Genomic DNA, 27293 nt, shown 5'->3' with positions numbered 1-27293 from the left:
TGAAAATGAGACTGGAGGTAAGAACGTGAAACTCAGAAGAGCAAAGGAGAGAAGACAGTGTTTCTTTGAAAATATTCTTTCAGTGTTGGCCCAGAAGAAATATGAAGCTGAGGAAATTTTTTTTTTAATGATGATTTTTGTGTTGATGATGTGAGTGTGGAATTAGTAAGAATCAGGAAGCAAGCATCCTTTTCCACCAAGGACTTGGGAGCAAATGAAACCATAAATACTCCCCGCTCTTGGAAACCCTTTTGGAGCAGTAATCAGAGAAGGGTAAAGGCAAAGCCTCAGGGCAGAGGTGTTCAGAGCAAAGGGATAGGAGGAGAACAAAAGGAGAGTGGATATGTTTAGACCTGTCATTTTGAAATTTACCTGCTTCTGATTCAGTGCTGCTTTGCTGCTGTGTTGGTCCAGTGGAAATCCTCAAAGCAGGAACAGCCGTATTTTAAAATAATTAGGTTAAAGCAAGTGACTTTAATCCAGGTCTCTTTAGCTCAAAACCACAGAGGAGAGTGTGAGGAAAGAGTGAGGCCACAAGGAATTGTTCACTGGGTACCTTTTCCCCAAACCCCACTAACTGGGAGAAACTGACCACTGGATTATGTGCCTTGAAGGAAAGCAAATATGTTGAAAGCAAAGAGTGTGGAGCTTGTTTAGAAAGCAAGCTCTATCCTTTGGTCACCTGCTGATGATAATAGCATTGGCTGAGACCTGACCATTTACAATGAAGGCACTTCTGTAGGTAACAAGTTCCAGGAGGGCCCGAACTGAGTATGTCTGTTTCAGCATTTAGCATGGTCTAGCATCTGAGAGGCCGGTACATTATTGGCATATAGTAGACTTAAAAATGAACATTTGTGGATTGTCTGAATGAGTGGATGTGTGTGATTCACATCCTATTTGCAGGTCCTATGCCCTACAGTGGATTTTCAGTGTCAGGTTGTGAAAGTATTTATGACGGGGATTGGCATTGTTCCCTATCTAATGGATAAAGATTACACATGAAAGGACTTTACATTGACATCCCAACAGCCTCATAGGAATTACTTAACAAAAAAATAAAATTGGATTCTGTATAATTTCTAATTTGTAAGCTGGCCAGAACACTGGTATTTCAGCCAGTCCTCTGGTAGTTCCTATGACGTCCCCATGATCACCCAGGCATAATAAGAATGGCTTTAGGATTTGGGAGCCAAAATGTTCCTCAGTATTTACGGCATTGCTAGTCCATTTAAGAAAATGGACTATTGAAAAAATAGCCTCAGACACAATATGGCATTTTATGATTTAGCATGAAATCTGAGAAATATACATGTTATCTGAAGCCTGCAATGGTAACGTTCCCTCTGCTATTGAAGTTATTGTCTTTAAACAAAGATTCTACATCAGTAATGCTATATATATATATATATTTTTTTTATGATATTCAGGTTAATTTCCTATTCTAAGGAAGTAATTGGTTGGTTGGTATGAGAGATGGTGTGGCTTCCGAAGGTGAAAAGTATTATTTTGTTGTAATTTCCAGCTACCTAAGGATGGGAGAGACCCAGGACACTGCAGTCAGTATTATTATCAGTATTATGTGGAGCAGGTTATATTGTGGTTTATTTATGAACTTTTACATGTTTATTTTCTTCTTTGCGGTATGCGGGTCTCTCACTGTTGCGGCCTCTCCCGTTGAGGAGCACAGGCTCCGGACGCGCAGGCTCAGCGGCCATGGCTTACCGGCCTAGCCACTCCGTGGCATGTGGGATCTTCCCGGACTGGGGCACGAACCCGTGTCCCCTGCATCGGCAGGCAGACTCTCAACCACTGCCCCACAAGGGAAGGCCACATGTTTATTTTCTCTGCAAGTTTGTGTGCTCCTTTTGGAGTTTTGGTAGATAAGTGTTTTGTAACTTTGGAATACTTGGAGTTTATATATATATATATATATATATATATATATAAATGTAGTAGTTAAAGCCGTGGAGAGTGTACTAGTCTACCTAGGTTCAAATTCTGGCTTTACCCTATGACTTCCCTGTGGCTTCCTCTGCTCACCTATTAAAAAGGAGGATAATAAGACTGCTGTGGTGAGTTACATACTAAGTGCTATTTAAGCATTTGCTATAATGATCATGTATACTCGAAGGCAAGGAACTTGCCCCTTGATCGTCTCTGTATTCCTAGTGCTTAAGAATTCCTAGTGCTTTCCTAGTGCATTGTCTTAGGATAGAGATAGCTCAGTATAGTTCTTCTCACTATAAAGTACTGTTACGTTGAACGTCTTTGCTTGTGTACTAATAATCTATGACATATCTGCTGAGGACAAGGAAAGGAATAGTTTTAAAACTGCAATGGATAACAAAAGATTGTATGATGTAATGCCTTTATTATGTAATTATAAAACTAACAAATGATCATGGTAGAAAATTTGAAAAACTCCTAGACAAAAGAGAGATCAACAACATTTGGAGTAACTTTCAGAGTGTAGAGTTGTCCATGAATATTAGTGCTTTCATATTTTCCAGGACTTTCAGTAGACTCTGCTTCTTAAGAGTCTATTCATGATATTTTACTTTAATGATGTTTTCATCATGGGGACACACACACACAGAAATCTGTTAAAAAAAAAAGACATGTAAATCACTGATGTTTCAGATAGCCACATGAAATAAAGTGAGAAAGGTCAACAAGCTGAAAGAATGTGGAGTAGCATCTCCTTAATTGCTTACATAACTCTGATAATTATCTCTTTGTGGATAAAGTAAATAATGGGGAATCTAATTCAACAAAAAGATATGAACTGCAAGCCTTCTCGAAGCCAAGTATTTCTTTCCACAAAAGGTTACTTTCCTCGGCCGTGCTTCCTTATTACCAGACAGGGAAAGAGTATTGTATGGCAAAGGATCTTCCTGAAGGAGGATGCTTCCCACACTGATTGTCATAAGTGACTTCGGGATTACTGTTGCTGTATTACCAAAATCTTAAACTAGGATATTTTTGACAAATTTGGTCCTTAGTTAATTTTTAGAGCTACAAACTGTCAGATGGCTCTGAAATAACAATTGTCTGGCTATTCTTCAGGGTGATCACAATATGGAAATGACCTTGAGGTATCACTAAAAAGCAGGAAGGTGTGAGTCTTCCTTTGGTTCCAGAGTGAAATGCGAGTTGGAGTTGGAAAAGAGGCCCACAACCAAGTGATAGAGAAATGCGAGTTGGAGTTGGAAAAGAGGCCCACAACCAAGTGATAGAGAAGGAAATGTGAGGTCATCAGTGAAAAACCAGGTTTAAGTTAAGGTGAAGAGGCATGAGGAAATGGTCAACTGTTACAGTATTACAAAGATCATCAAGAAGCATATCCATGAATGTGGTTTGTATTGCAATCTGCTGAAAAAGAGACAAATATCCTGGCCTGGCCTTCATGGAGATTGTATTTTATTGATTCTGATAATAGATTATTGTTGAAAAGGGCCTCCTATAAATTATAACCATGCAAAGGCAGCAAGATAATTTTTTTTTCTTTATGTATGTGTTTCTCATTCCTACTCACTTCTATCTTAGGGGAAGAGAAAATCACAAAAAGCAAAAATGTCAATTCTCAGCTATTCATTTTCAAAATAATTTTTTTTCCAAATTCCAGTGGAGGCAATAGGTTAACTGTTAAGATTTGTAAGGCTCAAAAAGCTAGATTTTTACAAAGTGTCGCCAAATTTTATTCTATAAATAATAGCTTTGCAAAGAATACATGGTGATGCAAAGTTGGAAAAAGCTGGTTTTTCTTCCGTGAATGGCTTCACTGTGTTGGGAGAAGAGGCACAGAAGAAATCCAAGTAATTAAACATGGGGTGAGTTTTCCTGATAGGGGACTCTAGTGCTTTAAAATAGACTAGATAATCCTAGGGATAATCTGAGGGTAGAACAGACCAATGCCTCATTTCCAATCTGGTACCCTGGAAGAAAACAGTGTATTTTCTTTAAGGTCTTGAGAGGTTTTTCTTCTGCTTTGTTTTGGTTTTGGTTCATTTTGTAATCAACCTTATTAAGGTATCATTTACATACAATAAAATGCAGACACTTTTAGTCAACGGTTCAGTGACTTTTAATTAATGTATACATTTGTATAACTACCACCCCCATAAAGATAGATAACAATTCTAAAACCCTAGAAAGTTTCCTCCCAGGCTTTTGCAAAAGTATCCCCATCTCCCACCCCAAGGCAACCACGGATCTGTTTTTTATCTTTAGAGATGACTTTTGCCGAGTTTACAATTTCCTGTAAGTTGAATAATACAGTAGGTGCCCTTCTGATCTGGCTTCACTTGCTCAGCATATGATTTTTGAGATGCATTCATGTTGGGATGTTTTAAACCAGGACTTTAGCCTGGGTGGCTGATGTTGTCTGAAGGCACCTATAGGTACATCTGAGTCTCTGGCATTGTCACTGTCTGTTCTTGGCTCAGTATTTTCAACTTTATAAGAAGCACAAGGTTGAAGTAATGAAGATCATTGTCAGTATAATGGATGTGAAGTGGGTTCTGTTATATAATATTCTCAGCATAAATTGATCTGCTTGGAATCATTGTGTTGATAATGGACAAGGATACTCCTCCTCCAAAAACCTTGATACTATAAAACTTCTAAAGGACGCTGTTCTAGGACTCTTTTAATTTTCATATTTTGGGAAACATTTCTGGAGAATTCAAATGCTCGCAACCTGAAAGAAGCAATTATTCACCTGAAGGCTGACTCTGCTAAAGTTGAGTTGTCCGACCTTTACATGCTGATAGAACCCAAATAGCCTTGCAAAACAATGCTCTCTTGTTGGATATAAGCATATAGATTGTTTAAGATGGACATGTATATGCAGTAAAGTGAAAAAACAGAGAATCTTTGAGTTTCCCTTGCTGGGTTTTTTTATTTTTTCATTTAAGTTTCTATAGCATATGCTAATAATTCAGGGAAACCTCAGGTTAGTTTTAGGTCCACTCTACATAAATGTTGAAGTACTCCATATCCACCTTTCTTCTACCTTCCTTCTTTTCTTCCATCTTTCCTTTCTAACTTCTTATAATCTATTATACTTAATCCTGCATTTGCTGAGGTGGCAATTAGTGTAGGAAAATACTGTGAAATTTTGCTGTTCAGAATGCATGTTGACCAAATTCTATATTGAGAAAAGGTCTGAATTTACCCAGAGTAACCCTTTCTCAGCGTCTTTGAATAAAGGGCATAGAAACTGGGCTATATATAATATCCTGACAGGTATGTAGAACTCATAGCAATTGCCCTAAAGAGCTTACTTAGCGTAGATGCATATGAATGCATTTAATGATTGCTTTATTGGCAGCAGTGCCAACCTACACAGTCTGTTTGGTTTTATATCATTCTCATTACCTGCTGTTTACCACTGTATACCTTGCTAATGGTGTGGTTTCTATGGCTTGTGAATTTCACGGCCAAATAATATGTAATTTATTGCACACTTCAGTGTAGAAGATGGAGACTCCATAACTTTTCGTGTGCTCTTTGCCCCTTTAGAATGTATTACACTGAGATCAGGCAAAGTAATAAATTTATTTCAAATGTGCGTGTTAGCTAAACATCAATTAGGACTGATGGGCAATATTTCTGCTTCCAGCAACATAACAGTTTTTAAAGACTAAGCCATTGAACGTGGAGTTACTGAACGTGGGACTCAGTTCACTGGGATCCTTCTTAGAAAACTGAAGGAAAACTTGGATTGGATTTGTGTGGCTTATTCAAGTAGTAACTAATCACCTACATCTTGGTGAACTTAATTTGTCACAATTGTTTGGTATTTTATTAACTCTCTTCCCCTTCTTCCCCGACTCTCACGAGAACAGATCATGAGTATCTTAAAACATACTAAGTCGTCTTCCATCCCTGTTAATCTAACTACAAAAGCACACTTTCCTTATCCAATGTAACTTACTGTCTTTTAGAGTGGCTGGGGTTTTAATTCTCTACAAAATTAAAACCAGCAAAGAGAAACATTTTCAAGGAGCCACCACATTGTAGTGCTTTAGAAAGAAGACTTTAGAATTAAGGGCAACTATATCATTTTATAGCTAAAGCACCTGAGGCCTAAAGTAGGCAGGTAACCATCGAGGTCAGGGAAAGGGGTTGAAGATCAGGTTTCCAGAAAGAGTCTAGAGGGACTCAATCTGAGCAGGTCAAAAACTGAAAGGAGGCCACGAATGTTCTGGGAAGGCTGGCATCTGGCCTCAAGTGTGGGATTCAGACAAGGAGCGGACCCGGGGGGAACTGAGCTTCTGCAGTAGGCAGAGAAGTCTACCTCCTCTCCGGAAAGTATCACTGACATCAGGGAGTTGAGGGGAAAGAGCAGAATTCCAGTCCACCTGAGAAAGCAGGCCAGTCTGATTAACTCTGAATTTAGGCTTATTTCAGATACTTCTTGAGAAAGAACTTGGACAAGAGCAAGTCCCACGCAGCCTCTTTTAAATCCATGCCCAGTATTTTCTGGTGGAGCTGCTTAAACCCTCCAAGTGACTCCAGTATTTTAATTTCACTCTGTATTTAATTCCTACAGTTCTATGATTGATTATTTAATGGGCAAATAAGTAGGGTCACAAAAGAGTGTGAATGTATTTTACAGGATGAGGATGGGCGGAGTGGAGCAGTCTGGAATAGGACACCAATAAAAAGGGATCCTGGTAAAGAAGAACGTCTATTAGAAATGGAGAGGAATTCGCAAGGAAATTAGTGCCTGACACCACGCCCTTCTCTCTGCATGTTTAGAAGATAGTTTCTAATTTTATTTTCGTAGGAGCTGTCCCTGTGATGAATTCTCTTTTACCTCCACACCATTTATCACATGGACATATTGTGAAGTTTGTGTGAGAGAAAGCAAGTATTAGAATTTGTCTTGCAAGGAGCTATAAACACTTCCTGGAACAATCTAGGGTAGAAGGAAAAGGAAAGGAAGGTGGAAACAAAGGAGAAAGACAGCTAATGATGCTGGAGTCTCTCGCTGGGATTTGTGGTATCTCTTTTTGAAACTAAGTACAGAAAGTCAGAACTTGACTGATTGTTTCCTGATCACGGTTTGTTTTCAGTTTTGCTTTTTTCTTGCTCTCTCATCAGTTATTCCAGCCCTTGCTATGTCATTTTCAGTTTCAGTAAGCATACCTGTCTTGTTTCCATTCGCATTATTCATGCAAACGTTGATTGAATTGATGACCCCGAGTTATCAGGGAAACATTAGATACACCAGTAGATACATTTCTTAATTTTAGAAAAAAGTTACCGAGTGAAGGTTAAAATAACTCCTCTTCAATTTGTCATTTTAAAAAAACTTCTCCTAACATACAATACCTCATTGCCTAACAATGCCAGATAAATGAAGAATTCCTATGTATTCATGAATGCAGGCTAGTCTGTATATTTTTTGGCAGGTATGACCGTTACCGAGGGTAACGGCCTGGTTTGCCGGCCATGTCCTGTCTCCTAGATAGTTGTAGTTTCTGTTGTCTTTCAGTTGGTCCATTGGATATCAGAGGTGAATTTATAAAACTATACTTCCCTTTACACTTAGTTTTTTGTTTTGTTTTGTTTTACTTGAAGTATAGTTGATTGACAATGTTGCGTTTCAGGTGTACAGCCAAGTGATTCCGATATATGTATTTCTTCTTCAGATCCTTTTCCATTATAGGTTATTACAAAGTATTGAATATAGTTGCCTGTGCTATACAGTAGGACCTCGTAGTCTATCTACTTTATATATAGTATACACTTACTTTGTGTGATCCACGCTGGTCAGACCACATGATTATTTTCACTTCTGATATAGTTTTTTCAGGTCCAACCTCAAATCTTTGATAAGAAGATATTTTTTAGCATGTGTGTGCTCTAAATCCAACAGTAGTTAGCAGAGATATGGTTTTGCACTAGGTATTCTTCGCTTTTTTGTTCTCGGCCAACCAACTGAAAATTAGCTTTTATTTTCTGGTTGGTTTGCTAGATGTTTCTGACTATAATAAAAGTCTTACATTTTGTCTCATATCTTAAAACACAATCTGAATTAGCAGTGGGTATTGTGCTATACATAGGCGCTGTGATATAAATATTGTATAAGTGAGATGTAATGCTTGGTGTACATAAGGGTTCAATAGTCCACCGTGAGAGTGCAGCCTTTTGAACAACCTCAGTGATAAGTGGGAACCACTTGTCCAAGACTTTTATTTAAGATGCAATACTCATTTCTATCCCCTTCAATACATTTTAAGTACCCCAAGCTAGAATAATGGGGCTAGAGGTGCAAGAAGAATATTATACCAAACAGGGGCAATATAAAAAAACATTACAATCAAATTTTCCTTATTAAAAATATAAGTCAAAAACCTAAATACAATATTATTCCACAGAGTTTTAAGGTATATTAAAAACATTGTGATAGGATGTTTCAAAAATTATGGTACAATCCCCTTCTGACACCCTCATTCCTAAGTCACCACTTCAGCAGGACTGGGCTTTGGCATACTCAAACCCACATGATGAGACAATAGCAAAAGAGCTTGATGGCTCAGTTGCCGAGGACTAGCCCACTAGGTTCTGAAGACAAGTGGACCAGGTGCTCCCACTGTCCAAGCCAACCACCGAACCTGTGAGTGAGGCTGTCTCAGACCAGCTCTCACTCAGCTGATCCATCAGTTGACTAAAACTGCATGAAGGAGCCCAGATAAAACCAAAAGTAAAACACTACCCAGATGAATCCAGTCCCCAATGGCCAAGTAATTGCTATTTTAAGCCACTAAGTTTTTTGTTGTTTTTTTGTTTTTTATATCTTTATTGGAGTATAATTTCTTTACAATGGTTTGTTAGTTTCTGCTTTATAACAAAGTGAATCAGTTATACATATACATATGTTCCCATATCTCTTCCCTCTTGTGTCTCCCTCCCTCCCACCCTCCCTATCCCACCCCTCTAGGTGGTCACAAAGCACCAAGCTGATCTCCCTAAGCCACTCAGTTTTGAGGTGGTCTGTAATACAGCAAAAGCTAATCTATACTATAATACGATTTGGTCAAGTGGGTTTATCCTTGAGAATGCAAGGTTGGTTCAGTATCAGCCAATCAATTCATGTGATTCACTGTATTAGTTAAATAAAAGGAGAAAATCATATCATCATTCTTTTTAGATAGAAGAGATAAAAAGCATCCCATGAGGTTCAAAATCTATTGGGTAGGGTAAATTTTATAAAACTAGATCCAAATAATAACTATCTTTCCTTGATAAAGGCTATATACCAAAAATACATGGCACATGTATACACTAACAAAAATTATTATACTACTAATTTTTTTAAAAAATTAGCATTTCCTTTAAGGAGAGAATTGAGATGAAGATTTCTAACATTACTGGTCTACTGGAACCGACCTTTTTGGAGCTGTGTATTGAGAGAAATAGAAAGAGAGAAGGTTTAGAAGAATATAGATAAAAATGTCATATTTATAGATTGTTTTGATTATGTATTTCATTGGAAACACAGGAAAATCAATAAACTATTAAATCTAAGAAAAGAGCTCAACATAGGGGCTGGAAAAAAATTAATACACCAAAATCAATTGTGTTCCTCCATAGCATCAATATCTAGATATAATACAAGATGAATTTACCATAGTAACAAAACCTATAGAGAGTATGGGGTTTCACCTAATAAATTATGCAGAAAATCTTCATAATGAAAACTTTATTAGAGGACACATGAGTAAAAGAAATATATATCACAGGTATGGATGAGATGACTTACTATAATAATATAAATGTCCTTATATTAATCTATAAAATTAAATGCAACTGTAATAAAAGGCCAAGCTCTTTTTTTTTCTTTTTTTGAGGGACAGCATAAAAAAGTGATTCTAAAATGTATCGGGGGGACTTCCCTGGTGGCGCAGTGGTTGAGAATCCGCCTGCCAATGGAGGGAACATGGGTTCAATCCCTGGTCCAGGAAGATCCCACATGCCACGGAGCAACTAAGCTGGTGCACCACAACTGCTGAGCCTGCACTCTAGAGCCCACGAGCCACAACTACTGAAGCCCACGAGCCTGCAGCCTGTGCTCTGCAACAAGGGAAGACACTGCAATGACAAGCCTGTGCACCACAACAAAGAGTAGCCTCCTGCCCCACCCCTCGCTGCAACTAGACAAAGCTCACACGCAGCAATGAAGACCCAATGCAGCCAAAAAAAAGAAAAAAAGAAAAAAAAAGAGCAGATTGCTCTATCTCCTATAAAAAAATTAAAATAAAATAAAGTAAAATAAAATGTATCTGGAAGAATAAAGTTCTCCATACAGCTAAGGTAGTTTTGAAAAATAAGCTCAAAATGGAGAATGTGCCCTACACATTAAGATATATTGGGAAGTCATGATAGATAAGAACTGTGTGATGCCCTTGGAAGAAACAGCAAACAAGAAAACAAATCAAACAGGTGGCCTAGAAATAGAGCTATATACAGATAGGAAGTTGGCACATGAAAGAGATGGAATCATAGTCCAATGGAGGAGGTTGAATTACAGCTTTTGGGGAAACAGTCTCATTTTAAAAAGAGAGATGAGACTGGATCTTAACCTAGTGGTATCACTTATGTTGTACCCAGTCCTATATAGCTCACCTAATCTTCACAAAAAAATCCACAAGGCATAAACTATTATCCTCATTTTACAGGTGGAAAAACTGAAGTATGAGAGATAAAATGACTAGCCTAAGAAGTACATGGTGGAGCTGGAACTTAAACCCCACAGAAATCATTCTATTAACCATTATGTTATATAATTCCACCTAATGTACAAAACTAAAATACAAGAGTTTTAATATTTAAATGTGAAAAATAAAATCTAGAGAGAATAAAAGAAATTGCAAGGTAATATATTTGTGATTTCACGGTAAGAGATGAAATAGATCTTTGAAAAATAAAGAAGCATACATTGTATGACGCAAAAGTGATGAATTTAACTATATTAAAATTATAAATTTATTAATATAAAAAATCTGATTTAAAAGAATAGGCAGAAGAGCTGAATAGACATTTTTCCAAAGAAAACATACAGATGGCCAACAGGCACATGAAAAGATGCTCAACATCACTAGCCATCAGGGAAATGCAAATCAAAACCACAATGAGAGATCACCTCACACATGTCAGAATGGCTATCATAAAAAGAACAAAACTAACAAGCCTTGGCGAGGATGTGGAGAAAAGGGAACCCTGGTACACTGTTGGTGTGAATGTTAACTGATGTAGCCACTAGAGGGGTGGGATAGGGAGGGTGGAAGGGAGACACAAGAGGAAGAAGATATGGGGACATATGTATATGTATAGCTGACTCATTTTGTTATAAAGCAGATACTAACACACCATTGTAAAGCAACTATACTGCAATAAAGATGTTAATAAAAACAAAAACAAAACAGAATAACCATATAATCCAGTAATTCCACTCCTGGGTATATATCTGAAGAAAACAGAAACACTGATTTGAAAAGATGCATGCACCCACATCCAGTGTTTATAACAGCATTGTTTACAATAGCCAAGATATGGAAGCAACCTAAGTGTCCATCAACAGATGAATGAACAAAGAATACGTGCCATATGTATACAATGGAACACTGCTCAGCCATAAAAAATGATTAAATTGTGCCATTTACAACAACATAGATGGACCTGGAGGGTATTATGCTTAGTGAAATAAGTCAAAGACAAATACTGTAATGATATCACTTATAAGTAGAATCTAAAAAATAAGACGAATGAATACAACAAAACAGAAAGAGATTCACAGATATAGAAAACAATTTAGTGGTTACCAGTGGGGAGAGGGAAGCGAGAGGGGCAAGATACAGACTGGGAATTAGGAAGTGCAGACAACTATGTATAAAATAAATGAGATACAAGGATATATTGTAGGGCATGGGGAATATAGCCAATATTTTATAATAACTTTCAATGGAGCATAATCTATAAAAATATTGAATCACCATGTTGTACACCTGAAATTAATATTGTAAATCAATTATACTTTAATAAAAAATTAGAATTTTATGTACAATAAAGGATACCAAAGTCAGACTGAAAAACAGTTGATGGGTAGAAGACATATACATTATCTAAAACCCAACAAAACTCAACATCTGAATACAAAAACTTCTACATCTCTAAAGACACACAATACTCAATAGAAAAATGAGCGAAGGTCATGATAGGCAATTCATAGAATGGAAAACATGAATAACAAGAAAGTATATGAAGACCTAACTTTTCTAGAATCAGAGCAATGCAGAATTAAAACACCTTACTTCATATGAATCCACACATGCCAAATTTCCAGAAGTTAAAATGCAAATTATGCTGTGGAGCAACTACGCCTGCGCACAACTACTGAGCCTGCGCTCTAGAGCCTGGGAGCCACAGCTACTGAGCCCGCGCGCCTAGAGCCTGTGCTCCGCAACAAGAGAAGCCACTGCAATGAGAAGCCTGCGCACCGCAACGAAGAGTAGACCCCGCTCGCTGCAACTAGAGAGAGCCTGAGTGTAGCAACGAAGACCCAATGCAGCCAAAAATAAATAAATTGATTAATTTTTAAAAGTGCAGATTAACAGCATGTGGTGACAAAGGATATGGCAAGAGAGAAATTGCAAGTATTGCTGGTGAGGGGAAAATGGTACAGCTATTCCGGGGAGGAATCTGTGAAATAAGGCATATGACTTCTACCTCAGCCATTCCACGGCTGCACTGTTACTCTGCACTGTTACTCAAGGGGACATGTGGAAAGAGTGTATTAATGCTTTATGGTGGACATAAAGTGTTGAAAATAGCCTAAGTATGTATCACCAGGGTAATGGATAAGCAAAATATGGTATTAACATATGGTGGAATATTAGACAGTGGCCAGAAGCAATAATTTCTATGGAGCAACACAGACAAATTTTAAAACAATAATTTTGTGTAGAAAAAATAGAAGAATAGGATGTGATTTTTAGTCGATACTACTTTTGCAAAAATTAGGAAATACAAAACAATTCGGTATTTCAAATAGATACACGTTTAAAATAACTATGAAAGGTGAGTTGGGAAATTATTTATTAAATGGCCCAAATGGTGCTATATAGGGGAAAATAAAGGAAATAAATCTGGCAGAGGAACGTCGGGGCCAAAACCAATCTTAAAAGTATTAGAAAATAGAGTGACCATACACACTGATGATAGAGTGACATGAACTGAGGCATATGGTCCCTTTTGAGTAAATGCCTTAAATACAAACTAAAAAAATAATGTCATAAGATTTACAAGCACTATAAAAATATTTAGCATTATTGTAGTAGATAGTAGAAATATATAACCTTTCAACTTAAATAAAAACAAGACTGATGAAATATCATCTTTGTTCCCATGTCATCCATGCTAAGGAAGAAATAATAAATCAGCTTTTAAGATAGAATTTTTTACATGAGAGATAAAAAAACAAACAAAAAGAAACCCTAACTGTTTATCCCATGAAGGGAGAAAAAAACAATTTGAAAAGTCAGAGTAGAACTCTCTGAGGACAATATTTAACATCAATTTTTGTAAAACAGAATTTTAAGAAGCTGGTTTTGAATTGTTTATAGAGTTTCTAATTAGCATGCTGAGGAAATACAGGGTCCATCTTAATCCAGAAGCAAATAAACAGTTCTGACTCTTAAAATTCTAGGCTCTAGAGCAGGTGCGTGCTGGTGTGTATGTGTGTGTGTGTGCACATTTGCTGTGTGTTTTCAATAAACTCAAGAGTACATAAGCGTGTATGTTATTACATTGTAACAATTCTTGAGCAAGTGTATCTGAAGGTCAGTAGCAAACAAGTAGATGCCGCTTGGGTGGCCCCCCAAACTCTCAGGTAATGAGCAGATCTGGCTTGGCAATCATGTTCTGCTTTTAGACATAATGCATTTTTATGTTCTTGTTAGCACTGAAAGACTAACTTGAATATTCTGCAACTGATGAAATGGACAACAGAGCAGTAACCTAGAGTTTACAAGTATTTGGGGCAGTAAAACTTTAGTTCTAGATTTAACTTGGATTTTAGTCCTAATTTAACTTGGATTTTCTACAACGCATTTTCTTCCTATAAACTGGAGGTATATACCACCATAATCCTAAAAAACCTGTGACTTTGGGCTTCAGGGGTCTAAGCCTTCTCTCTAAGTGACTGAAAGGTACAACTGGAAACTGGATATTAGACCTGTCTAAAAATTGTCCTTTTCTGTCCTCATATACAAGGGTTCAGCTTGATTTTTGGATAGCTGTCATTAAAAAAAAAAAAAATGTGCAAAGAGCTAATGCCTTTTGCTACAAGACAAAACCATTTCTCCTGGACATGCAGTAATAGGAGGCAATGCCATGTGTTGGAAGCATGCACATATTTTATGATAGATATTAATCTGGAGGTTAACAGCTAGGTGCTCTGGTTGAAGTAGTTTATTTCAAACATACATATAATGTTAACCCACTTTGTAACAAAGCCTTCAACATTTCATATGCAAATTCATTTTTCTTTCTAGTTTAAGCCCAAGGAAATCCCTATAAGTCTTGTCTCCAAAGAGTAAATATAAAGAATTCATAAGATTAAAGAGTTATCAATTGTATAAAAAACTAGAAATGTACTAACTAGACAAAAATGTAGACGTCTAAGAGAACGTCCAACAAATAGAAAAGTAGAGGACTGCACTGAGATTGCAATCCTGAGAAAAATACATTATTTCTAAATGAAAAAGTAAAAGGAGATAGTATAAATTAAAGCCAGAAGAAAAATTTAAAATCTACAAAAATACGAGTCAATACAAAGTTAAAAACCCATGAATTTTACTATATACCCAAAGGCTTCACAAAAGATCTCATGAATATCACAAATTAAAATAAACAAAAGCCAGAAATATTGTTTTCCCCAAATTGTACTACTACCTGCTTATTGCTTCAGTGGTAAGAAGAAAAATTATCTTCAAATAGTTAAATTATATACCTACTTATATTTTAACTCTTAGGTGGATCTTGTTATATAATATATATGATCCTTAAAGAAAACTTGTTGATTGTTTATTTTGGCATCTCTTAGGAAATTCCTATTTAATTAGATAAATCTCCTTAGATAACTCTTAAATAAAAATAGATGCAAATACAGTATGTTTCATATCATTCATTTTAGACCTCTAAGAGTTGGAAAAGCTCAACCTGGAGAAGAAACTAGTTTTATTGAGGGAAAAAACTACTTTCCAGTTTAGAAGAGGAGGGATTATCCCATTTCTGTAGAGGAAGCAATCAGGAAGATACAAAAAGAATGATCCTTGCCTAGTGCTAAGGCCAGAACTACTGTGAATATTGTACCAGATCTTGTAAAAACAGCCACTGTGCTGGCACTCACAGGCCTGGGTCATGGTGTGTTCAACAATAAAACTTTGTTCCAAAGGATGGAACTCCTTCGGGCCAAAAAGCTTTCACCTGCATTATTCCATTAACCTCACTGTTTTGTTATGGGAAATGTGTTTATTTTTTGAAATGACATTGAAATATAACCTTAAAAGAACACTTTAGGTCTCAACAAGATTCTCTTCTCTTTCAGCCAACACATTACCTTTTAGAAATCAACAGTCTACTTCTTTCTTTAAATCATCACATTTCAAAGCTGTAGCAGCTAATAAATGTTAATATGATTTTTCCAAAACTGCAATCTCCCTAAATTTCTATGCTGTCTTCTTTATCCTGTCTTTTCAAGGTAAAGGTATCTTTCCAGTTTCCTTAGCATTATCAGGATTATGGATTTTGTTCATTGTTAAAGTTTGTTATTTATGGACATAAGTTAATGTAAATGCAAAAATATCTCGTATTATTCACAAGCTGGCTGACTTAAATCACTCACTCTTAAAACAACTTTACTGCTCTCCAATCTGTTCAAATGCACGGAAATATAAATTCAGGATGATGTGGCTTTTCTGCAATGCTTTCTTTTCAGGCTGCAGTCTACATGACAGCGTTATATTTTATCCTTGCTGCTGCTGTTGTTCAATCTATAAAATCTCTCTTGAAGACCCCCAAAACAGCTTGTAATTTACTTTTACTTTTGGTGACTCACTGTTTTCAAATTGCCATCTCTGGCCATATCCCCCTTCCAGGGGAATTTATGCAGAGTTTTTTTTTTTTTTCTTCTACATACGGATTTACGCTAACCGGAACAATTTACCACTTCTACATCCATGTAGTAGCTCAAATAAAATGAGTTCCTGTGTTAATCCCACAGTAAACCTCGGTAATTCTCACATCACAGGAGTTGTAAACGTTTGTTAACAGAAAAAGAATGTTTTTCCCAAAATAGCTACATAACTCTTAAGACTACTCAAATTCCTAAATAATCCTTTTTACAAGACTCCCGCCAACTTTATTTTGATACATTACACATGTGGAGCCTATTTTAAAAGGTATTTAACAGTGACTTCATCAAAACAGCTTCCTAGTTGTTCTCATAATGTCTTTTTTCTAAAGTGTTCAAACTGTTTTTAAGCCAACTTGAATAGTGATGAATGTGAGCCGCTATCAAAACGCATAAGCATTCTGCCAAACAGGATGGGCAAAAATGTTCTAGATCTGCTCAATCTGACATTAGAGGTCATGCAACTTGAAAAATGAAATAACTATTTCCAACACTCATTGAGCCCTTCATTTTAAAAATAACTTCAGGGCGAGGATTAAGCGGGGAGAGGTCCCGGCCGCAGCTCGGTGGCACCCCGAAAACGGTCCGGGGCTTCGCGAGCCGTTCCCCCTGCGGCGGGGCGCCCAGCGGCCTTACCTGGGGCGAGGGAGAGAGGCGAGGTCTAGGGCGTCCGCTCGCGGCCGCCGCAGAACCCCTCTGCTGCACTCAGCCCAGGCTTCCAACGGAGGCGCGACCCTGGCTCAGCCGCCGCTTCCCCCTCGGGGTCTTGGCCACCGCCTCCGCAGCCTCCGGGGCTGTTCACACCGTTGGGCCCCGCACGCCGCCGCCGCCTTCTCTCCACCCTAGCGCCGTTGCCGATTCGGCCGCCGCCACCTCCTCCGCCGCAGCCTCGTCTCTCTGGAGCATCTTCGAGCCACCGAACCCTGAGAAACAGAGACTCCAGCCGCGCCGGCAGGAAACTCCCCCGCAACTGCTAGGGGGACGAAGTGGTCAGAACACCGGCGGCTTTTCCGCCATTGAGCAGCAGCCGCTCCGCTCCTTCTGCCTATGCAGACTCTTAACCCATAATTGCTTTACTCTTTACCTCTATTTCTGGGTTCTTAAATTAACTCTTACATCAGTGTTCTTCATTACTCAAATTATTTTTTCTTAGGAACTTTTCCTGGAAGTAAGTTCATGCTATTTTTGACAAGCAAACATTTGACTTCTGAAAGAATTCTTACGGAAATGGGTTTATATCCCAAATGCACCACCAAAAATCTTTGTGACCTTGCATAAACGTCCCTTACCATTTCAGGTGCTATCTTTGCTTGACTCCAAAGGGAACTGATTAAAACTATGAGCATCTAGCTGTTATGCACTTTTGTCTCAGTTTGGTCAATGAAACTCTCAAAAATCCATCAGATTTTCATTATTTTTATCATTAGCCTGTTTGTGTAAAATAAGTTACCATTTGTGGAGCCAGTGTTCTCCTTTATTCCGGCATCCAATCATTGTAAATATTTCTCATGGACACATTCTTAGAAGGCCTATGAATAACCTGGCCTCTTACTGATTCTCCCTTTTGGAGTCTTACTAGCCAGACTTCCCCAATAACTTTCAGAGAGAGCTTTCCCCCTTTCCGGGTCTTCTTTTTGACTTCTATACGCCATAGAACTTTCAAAAGTCATCACACCAATACTAATATTACCACATACCCTCCAAAAAGCTCCAAGCTGTCTATGCCTATTCATTAATACTTTATCAAAACTTGTCCAACTGAGTAGTATTAGCACAGATATTTTACACATTTTAGCACAGACATGCTCTGTTTAAGGCTGACAGATCCATTAGGAATTAACTTTCTGGTACATTTTCCTCACAACTGCGTTTCCTCATAACTGAGCCATCAGTTATCTCTTGCCTATAGAAAGGCAGATAAGAGAAAAGAAAGCTAAGTGAGAAAAGATATGTAAATAGACTAGCACAATATTGGACACATAAATATTCAATAAATGATAGCAAGTATTCTTACCCTTATCCTCACATTAGTTTATATGTATTAAAAACTGATTACTGGACTCAACTCTTACTTCCATTGCTCATTAGATCCTCACAGAAACCTTGGAGGAAGCGAGGTTTTATCCCCATTTTACAGGTTGGGAGACTGCAGCCTAGAGGGCTTAAGTACCTTAACTGAAGTCATATAGTCAAGAAATAAGCCTATATTTGTCACAATCACTTGCCCATGCTTTGACGTGACACCACCACCCATCATTTACCCAGCTTCACCAAGGTACTACTAATTTTTTTACTCTTATTCTCCTCTCTTTGCTTCATACTGCCATTGTCACCAACCCAGTCAAATTCACTTTTAATTTTCCAATGTTAGTGAGGGGAGTAGAAGGTGGAAATTGAGGTTAAAGGAGGAAACTTTAATGTTATTCAAGGATGACTTCATCTTAACTTCCAGCCTTCGTCTACCCATTCTCTGCTCCAGTCACACGCAGAGTATTTGCTATCTCTTCCGTAAGTCTTCACTTTTCTTATCTTTATGCCACTTTTCTTTTCTCCATTTGCAATGACTCTCCCTTTCCCTTGGTTCTTCACCATTTCTTACTCCATACTCTCCATTAAAATTCAAATCTACCTTTAAAGCCCAACTCATATACCAGTTCTGTCCTGCAGTCTCCTGGATCTGCCAAGTCAGAACTAACCACTTGCTCCTCCGTGCTCCTGCAATGGCAATGATGTTAGAAGGGCGAGTGATTTTACAGCTCGCTCACCACCTGTGGGAAATATGTCCTATTTGCCCTTCCACATCCTTTCTCCACCCAACTCTATATGGATGGCTTGCATGGCCTATCTTAGTAAGTGTCCTTGCTCTGGCTTCCGTTTGGCTCACCAATGAAGAGTACCAATAGAAGATTGTAGGGAATGAAGGAGGGGAGTGAAGTTAGGGTATTAATTCTTGCCAAATTGCTGGGAGTTGGCTGCATCCCCCAACTAACATATAGTGCTTCTCTGTGGGGCGTCACAGCATCTTTGGGGAGGACTCTCTCTCCAGCAAGGCTTCCTTTCTCTTTCATCTCCTATAAAGTAGCCACACTTTTACTGAACCCAGGGCACTACACTATCTCTTGATTCTCTACATTGGGCTCAATTTATCCTTATTGATGTACCCCTGATTTCCTGCTGAGACCCTGTCTGATGAACTTTGTAATATGCTCTTCTAAGCTGTTAATTTTACAAACCATATTATTACACTTATTAGAAGAATGTCTTCAGGATGTGTCAGTAAGCTCTGATTGATGATAATGGTAAACAGCTAGAATTTATGGAACATAAAGTATGCTTTGGTTACTCTCTTGAGTACACTGGGTGCATTATTCTAATTAATTAAAATCACTATTAGCTAAGCAAGGCACACAGATGCTAAGAGGTTCCCAGAAGTAACTTGCTCATGGTCACTCCAGTGTCTCAGTAGTGTTTAGGACTCAGATCTGTCCAAAGCCTAAACCTTAAGTTCTAGGTCTAAGCAGTGGCTCTCAAACTTGAGTATGCATCAGCATCACCAAGAGAGCTTGCTGAAACAGGTAGTGGGCCCCACCCCCAGAGTGTCTGAGTCTGTAGGTCTGGAGCAGGGCCCAAGACTTTCATTTCTAAAAATTCCTACGTGCAGCTGATGTGCTGGTCTGGATACCAGACTTTGAGAAACACTAGTCCAGGCATTTTAGGTCCAGAATTTCAGGTGTTAGAATAATTTTCTGGTGATAAATGTCCCAAAAAAAAAAAACAGCACTGCATTTTTCTGTTTGTAAGGAGGTAATAAATTCAATCTTAAAGAGTCAATAATGGGACTAAGTATTTAAGAAAGAAGAGTTATTCTCCAGGAAGATGGGAGGAGATGGACATTCTAAGGACAGGAATGCCCTTTCAGGAAACTTGCAAAGGGAATAGAAAAATAACATAGTAAGATTCTGCTATCCAGTGTTCACAGAACATGAGTGGGATACTCTTGACTGTAAAATGGGAAGCCAACTTTTGCTCACCATGTACATACCTTATTCAGTACAAATGTTTATTAAGAATCTCCAAAAGCTAGACACTAGGCATCAGGGCTACACCGATAGAGCAGATAAAGTGCCTGGCCTCACGGAGCTTGTACTTCAGAGGATGTACATCAGCTAGATAGACTGAATGATGGATACTATATTGGGTTCACACTTCGTCTCAAGAAAAAAATATACCCATAGACATGATCCAGGAGTCAAATGGCAAAAGACCTAGCCTCAAAGTGAGTGTTAATTTCATTAAATGGTAGGTAAAAATTATTTTATATGCTGAGATAGGCTCTGCTTAAAAGACACACTATTCCTCCAAACGTATTATACAAGCCAGCTTATAAACCTGTGACTTTTTCTAGGAGAAATGTTGCCTTCTTTCCCAAGAAGGGAGCAGTAGGGGTCGGGGTGGAAATAGTTTCATCATCAGAGGCACAGTCTCACTACTACTGCTCAGCTCCAATTCGCAACCTTCTGAATGGTTTCCAGACTAAATAATTTAGCAAAGTGATGAAGAAAAAATGGCCCATTAATCTTACAATGTGTGTTATAACTTAACTCTGGGTTTAGCATAGGAAAAACATTATTTGCATTGCTTATAAATATGCTTTATGGCTGCATATATTATTCACTCTGAACATTCTAAAATTATTAGCTGGGTTGACATGATGAACTGCACAGGAGTACTTCTAGATGACATCTCAATGTCATCTGTTACTCACATCATATAGGTCTAGGAATCAATATGTATTTTACTCAATATGAGATCTTATTCCAAACACCAAAATATGCCTGTTTTTATTCGATGGTTATCATCATGAAACTACCAGCTAAATATCATTTAGAAAATTCAAAGCAAGTAAGTTACTGTATTAACTGTCCAACTATGATTATGACTTTCCTCCACTTATAGCTGAACCTAATATAATGATCTGGTCAGTCTGACTAGGAGGATTTATTCATTAATTTACTCAAATGTTCTGAGGTATATTTTGAAGGACTTAAATTATGGTCTGGTTTGTAGGATCCAACAGTAAGGGTGCAGGTTTATCTCCTACAAGTTCTGTGACCTTGCCCAAGTGACTTAGCATCTCTGAGCCTCACTTTCCTAATCTGTAAAACGGATACAATAATAGAACCCAAGTTGTAAAGCTGAAGGAAAAAAAGTAATATGGTAATGTATTTTGGCACAAAAGAGCAGTTACGCTGATGGTCATTATTTGTGGATAATGTTGCTAAGATTATTGAAAACCTGTTGTGTGTTAGGTGCTGTTCAAGGACTAGAATTTTAAGACTGTTCTTCACCTTTATCCCAGTTTTACCTGCAAAGTTCTGCCATGCACTGGAAAAACATACTGGTATTTCTAGGGAAGGGGACCACTCAGGTGACATTTTTGTTTCACCATGTAGATAAAGTATACAAAGGTTATAGTGTATCTTTTAAGTCCTTTGGACATCTAGTTACCTGTCACTAGAATGATTCTAGTAGATCCTGATAGATACCTGAGACAAGGTCAGGTCAGTGATGTTGGTACCTTTTCTGGCTTAAGAGCATAGGGCAGAAACACAGGAAGAGAGGTCTTCCTTTTCCACTCCTGTTACTAAGAACCCTCTCGAATAATGACAATCTGAAACAGATCACTACATTGTTGCATGTTGTAGAATCAAAGCAGTGTACAAAGCAAAGAGCACTGGCCTCCATTATACTTGCATTTCACTTGAGATTCACTTTTCTAGACCGTGGAGAAAGCAGATGTTCCAACACTTTCCAGGTACTGGAATATTACAATCTGGCAATCTCCACCACTGCATGTTTGATCACACCATTCCCTGCAAATGGAATGCTGTTCCATCAAGGTCAGATTGACCAGTGCAAATACCTGATTTTATCGTACGGTCAGAACCAAAGAAACTTACTGAAATTCTGCCCAGCTCAGGGTCTACCTTCTCTGTGAAACCTCCTGTGAGATCCCAAGTTACAAACAACTCTTATCTTCTTCACAAGACATTGTATACTATATAAATAGTAATTTACATATAAATATATGTATATGTGTGTGTATTTCTTTGTTACATTAAGTTACAGCTCCTGTGGTTTCTCTTCTTAATTAAACTGGACCCCCTTATCATCACAGTGGCCATGTACATCATTGTATCCTCCAAAAAATCCAGATAATAATATCATGGATTCAGTATATAGTTGTTTAATAGAAAACAATTAACTAACCACTGCAGAATACTAGTGTCTCTCAAGGTGTGTTCAGTGGATCATAAATCCTATGAGACAGTCCATGAAGGAAAAGATTTCAAATAAATTTGGGATCTGTTGTCCACTACGTCTCCTTATCAGAGACTCATAATTCACAAGACTCGTAAAAAGCTCTGTAGCAAAGAAACTGTTGACTTAGTTTGACCCAGTATTTCTCTTACAAGAGTATCAGTTCTGGAGGTCAAGGACATTTTCCACCTCTAATACAACATCTCTACTGCCTAGTAGAGTGCCTGGCACTTAGTAGACACCTAATAAATATTTGAATAAGTTTCAACATACATTCCCCTTTTAAGCTATAGAAGAAAAACATAGTATATAGTATATTTTGATTTACTTGGGGAGAATAATAATATGAATAGATAAATTTACACAAATCATTTTAAAGTATATATAGTTGATAATACTTTTTTCCACAAATCTACACAACTGCACATTTAGTGGTGATAGTAAACGAACTACATTTGCTTCTGAAAACTTGCTAAGAAGGATGGCTACTAAAAACTACAACTTGAACCCAGAACAATTGATTTAGTTCATTTGTCCCCACTCCTTAGCAGTTTTAATATAGAAGAAAATAGACGCATATATTTCTTTTCTGCCATAATATGACATCACATAAGGAATGCTATGTTATTAGCTAGAAATAAGATTTGCTTTTGTTATTTTAGAACATTTGATCACATAAGAATAATTCTAGATTTTTTCCCCTCCTGTGACTCTCACAGCATCCCCATCTAAAATAGACTTTGGAGATTTAGATCAAATGTCATATCAATTGTCCTAGACTGCTTACTATGTGCTTTCACTATAGATTTTAATGTCAATAGAGAAAGGAGAAGGAAAAGTCAGAGGGAAATGAAACAGGTGTATGCAACACCCCTCTCTACTACCGACATTTCTCAGAATTCTGGGGGAAGTTGCATCTATAAGTGGAAAGTTTTTCACCATGGAACTCACGGTGGTTGAACTTCTCATGAAGAATTTTTTTCTTCACTACTGAAGAAAAATATGTTTGATTTTACCATAACTGAAAAGTTCTCCCATTTCTACTTCTGAGGTTTGCCCTCAAGACCACTGTTTACTTAATTGAAGTGACTCCTATGCATGGGGGAAAAAGTGCACCATTTGAAGGAAAAGCTAAAGGAGTGATATATTCAGGTGGCTCCTCATTCCACCAATGAAAACGTACCCACAGATTTTCCACTTTACACCTCATTTTCCACCTTATTTTCATGATTTTGAAATGAATATGTAGGGTCTGATGAGTTTGTCAATAGTCTATAATTATTAGTGTTATTAAAATAGGATACAAATTATAAGCCATATATAAAAATGCTGTGTGAATAAACTGCTATACCCCAAATAATACAAATGAGTGAATGGCAGTAAATGCTAAGAGGGATTAACAACATAAAGGATATTAAAAAAATGATGACCGTATTTCATATTTATGTGTCTTTTTCTCTCTCACTCTGGTTTTTTTTTTTTTTTTTTTTTTTTTTTTGGTACGCGGGCCTCTCACTGTTGCGGCCTCTTCCGTTGCGGAGCACAGGCTCCGGACGCGCAGGCTCAGCGGCCATGGCTCACGGGCCCAGCCGCTCCGCGGCATGTGGGATCTTCCCGGACCGGGGCACGAACCCGCGTCCCCTGCATCGGCAGGCAGAACACTCAACCACTGCGCCACCAGGGAAGCCTTTCTCCCTCACTCTTACTCAACTCCTAAATAACTAAGAGAATATGCTCACAAATGGTAAGCATGTTTTGGATGTTCGATGTGTGTTTGTGGGAAAGAACCAAAAAAAAACTGCCTCAGGTCAAATATCATACAAGAGATGAATGAGATTAGAGATGGGATTGGGATTTGTGTTAGTTACTCAATAGCTAACCAATCACAGATATGACAGTGCAGTGCAATATGCAAATATACTTTTAAACAACTTCTCTTAAGTTATCTACTGTCTGTAAAGACAATCACACTCAACTGCTCTGCACTTAACCCCAGAGCTTCTGAGTTAGAATCTCTTAGAAATAGGTACACGTTTCATTGCTTTGGCAACATTTACATGGCTCTGTATCAGGCAAAACAACAGCTAAGATCACACTCTGGGAATTCAGGAAAGGCTAGTGTCCAGTTCTGGTCCTTCTACCACCCAACTGTGATCTAGGGTAAATTTCTGATTATTAAAAAAAAAAAAAAAAACCCTGAAGATGCTGAAACAGTATTTCCTACTTCACAGGGTCGTTCTGGGGATAAAAGGTCATTAGGATAAAGTGCCTCTCACCCAGGAAACACTGATAAATGCTACTGATGCTACCATCATCAATCATCATCATGACCGATCACGAACATATTGCCACATGGAAATTCAACATTTCCTGGGCCATTCACAACTCTTCTTTAAAGGACTCATATTCTATGTGGGGTCTTAACACCTTCAAATAACAGAAAATACAAGTCTTTACGCCTTTTTTTCTGTAGCTAATTTTGGCATCTTTCACCTCTGTCCACTTAACTGTTGGTTTAGCACATTCTTGTCACACAAAGAAGTTACTTCCCAAAGAGAGGAACAATGTGTCAAGTGACAAAGACATTGAGTGAAGTCTTTCACATCCTAGATTGCCCACAGTACAGCTCAGCTGGTCTCTGGGTTGGAAGGCCTGGGTCTACTTTGCTCGTCTGTTACAGGGGAAGGGACATGGTCCTTAGCATGTGCTCTGTGAAACAGAGGCAGCTGCGGGTAGAATTATAACACAAGCAGAACTGGCTTCAATTCTTCCTTCTTAGGTCTTTTTCTTCTTGTTCAGCTGTTCAAGGAACTTGCCTGCCCTCTGTCCCTGCCAGGACGATGTTACATCTGCCTGGATAAGTAGGTCACCATTGTATATCAGGAAAGGTCTTATTTGTAATCATCAGGAACCAGATACGGCTAATTTGAGCAGAAAAGGAAACTTTTGGAAGTTTATGGTTAGGCCTCAGTAACTAGAAGCAGACGAAACAACCGAAAGCCAAGGCTATGCTATTGCAATTATAGGATCAGGCCAAAGTGATGTTATAAGTCCTAGCTGGCCTTGCTACCAAGCAGCAACACGAAACAGGAGGTTGACCCAGCACTGCTGGCCTTGCTTCTTTACATCATTTATTTGTAATTCAAAATCCAAGAGAGGGGTGCAGTTGGCCAACCCGAGGTCGCCCGACTGTTTTCCATCTGTAAGGGAGACTGAGCATGTGAGTAAACAGTGTATCTGACATGTTCAGCTTGTATAACGAGAGGAAGGCTCTGTTTCTCACCAAGACCCACAAAGTGAAAAATTCCCCAAAGAGAAAGGAATTTCAGATCAGATGCTTGAAAAGTTAAAAACAACAACAACAAACAAATGCAGATGTGGAATTAAAGACATGGAGTAATTAAGAACCTATATGTGGAGTGATTCAGACCTGAGTTCACATCTGGAGCAAGCTACTCAATCTTGCTGAGCTTCAATTTTCTCTAAAGGAAACAACGTGGAAGATGATATCCACATGTAACTTGTGGTACAAATGAAGGAGGGTAGTACAGTATATGATGCCTGGCACATCCTATGCATTTTCTAAAACTACTAGTAGTACTATTATTATTGTTACTTATTATACAATTTACTGTAGAAATTAACAGGGAGAGTATTAATAAATGTTAATACAGTGCTAAGTGTCACATTTATGATCTCAGCTAAATATTTGTTGATTCAACAAACATTCCACATATCAGAAAATAACCTGTTAGTATATATATATATTTTTTTTAACAGAAGAAAAGAAACCCTGAGGCTTAGAAAGTATAAACAATGTACCAAAAGTCACTCATTTAAGAGGTAATGGAATATTATTCAGCCTTAAAAAAATGAAGGAGATCCTTTAATTTGTGACAATATAGATGAAACAGGAGTGCATTATGCTGATGAAATAAGCCAGACAAGATAAATACGAATGATATCATTTATATATGGAATCTAAAAAGAAAAAAAGCCACACTCATAGAAACAGAGAGTAGAAAACTGGTTGCCAGGGGCTGGGGTGTGGGTGGGGAAAACAGGGGAAGACTGGTAAAAGGGTACAAACTTTCAGCTGCAGGATGAATAAGGTCTGAGGATCTACTGTATAACATAGTTACTACAGTCAATAATACTGTATTGTATAACTAACATTTTCTGAGAGAATAGAACTTAAGTGTTCTCACCAAAAAAAGAAAAAAAGGAAAAAGGTGTCATGAGCTGTTAGATGTATTAATTAACGTGATGGGAAGGATCCTTTTGCAACGCATATGTATATCAAATCATCATGATATACTCTTTCACTATCTTACAATTTTGTCAATTATACCTCAATAAAACAGGAAAAAAAGAGGTAATAAAGATGAGATTCCAATCCAGGATTATCTAGCTCAAAAAACTACACTCTTAACCATTACAATATAGTATCCATCCATATGTTGTAACTGTAAAATGCTTAACACAAAGGAAACGTTAACTAAATCGTAGCTATTCTAACTCTAATGCTTACTAGATATTAGTTATGTGGTATGCTTTACTTCTAACTACAAGGGTATAAGGTGCAAAGTCTTGCTACAGAACATAAAAGCCCCTGTGGTACCCTGTAGGATCTCTCATCTCTCAACCCAGAGTCTCCTCAAGTTGGAGGTCTTTACCCCATTTATAATGTGGGAATAATGCCTTTCCCACATTTGCACTGGGCATGAAAATCCATACTTCCAGGTGTATACTGAACCTCCACTTA

The 27293-nt window shown here is 37.9% G+C and overlaps 1 protein-coding gene across 1 annotated transcript in view; it reads right to left on the bottom strand.

The window, feature by feature from the left end:
- Nucleotides 1–2354: 2354 nt before the first annotated feature.
- The window catches only part of LOC125961709 (uncharacterized), a 49621-nt gene continuing 24682 nt past the window's right edge, over nucleotides 2355–27293 (bottom strand). The window contains exon 5 of the mRNA XM_049700504.1: nucleotides 2355–2603. The gene's annotated coding sequence lies outside the window, so the exon portion shown is untranslated. The remainder of the gene's footprint in view (nucleotides 2604–27293) is intronic.

This window comes from Orcinus orca, chromosome 17 (assembly GCF_937001465.1).
Source record: "Orcinus orca chromosome 17, mOrcOrc1.1, whole genome shotgun sequence".
Lineage (NCBI taxonomy): Eukaryota > Metazoa > Chordata > Mammalia > Artiodactyla > Delphinidae > Orcinus > Orcinus orca.
The sequence above is the reverse complement of the archived record's forward strand: the minus strand, read 5'-3'. Positions and strand labels throughout refer to the sequence as shown.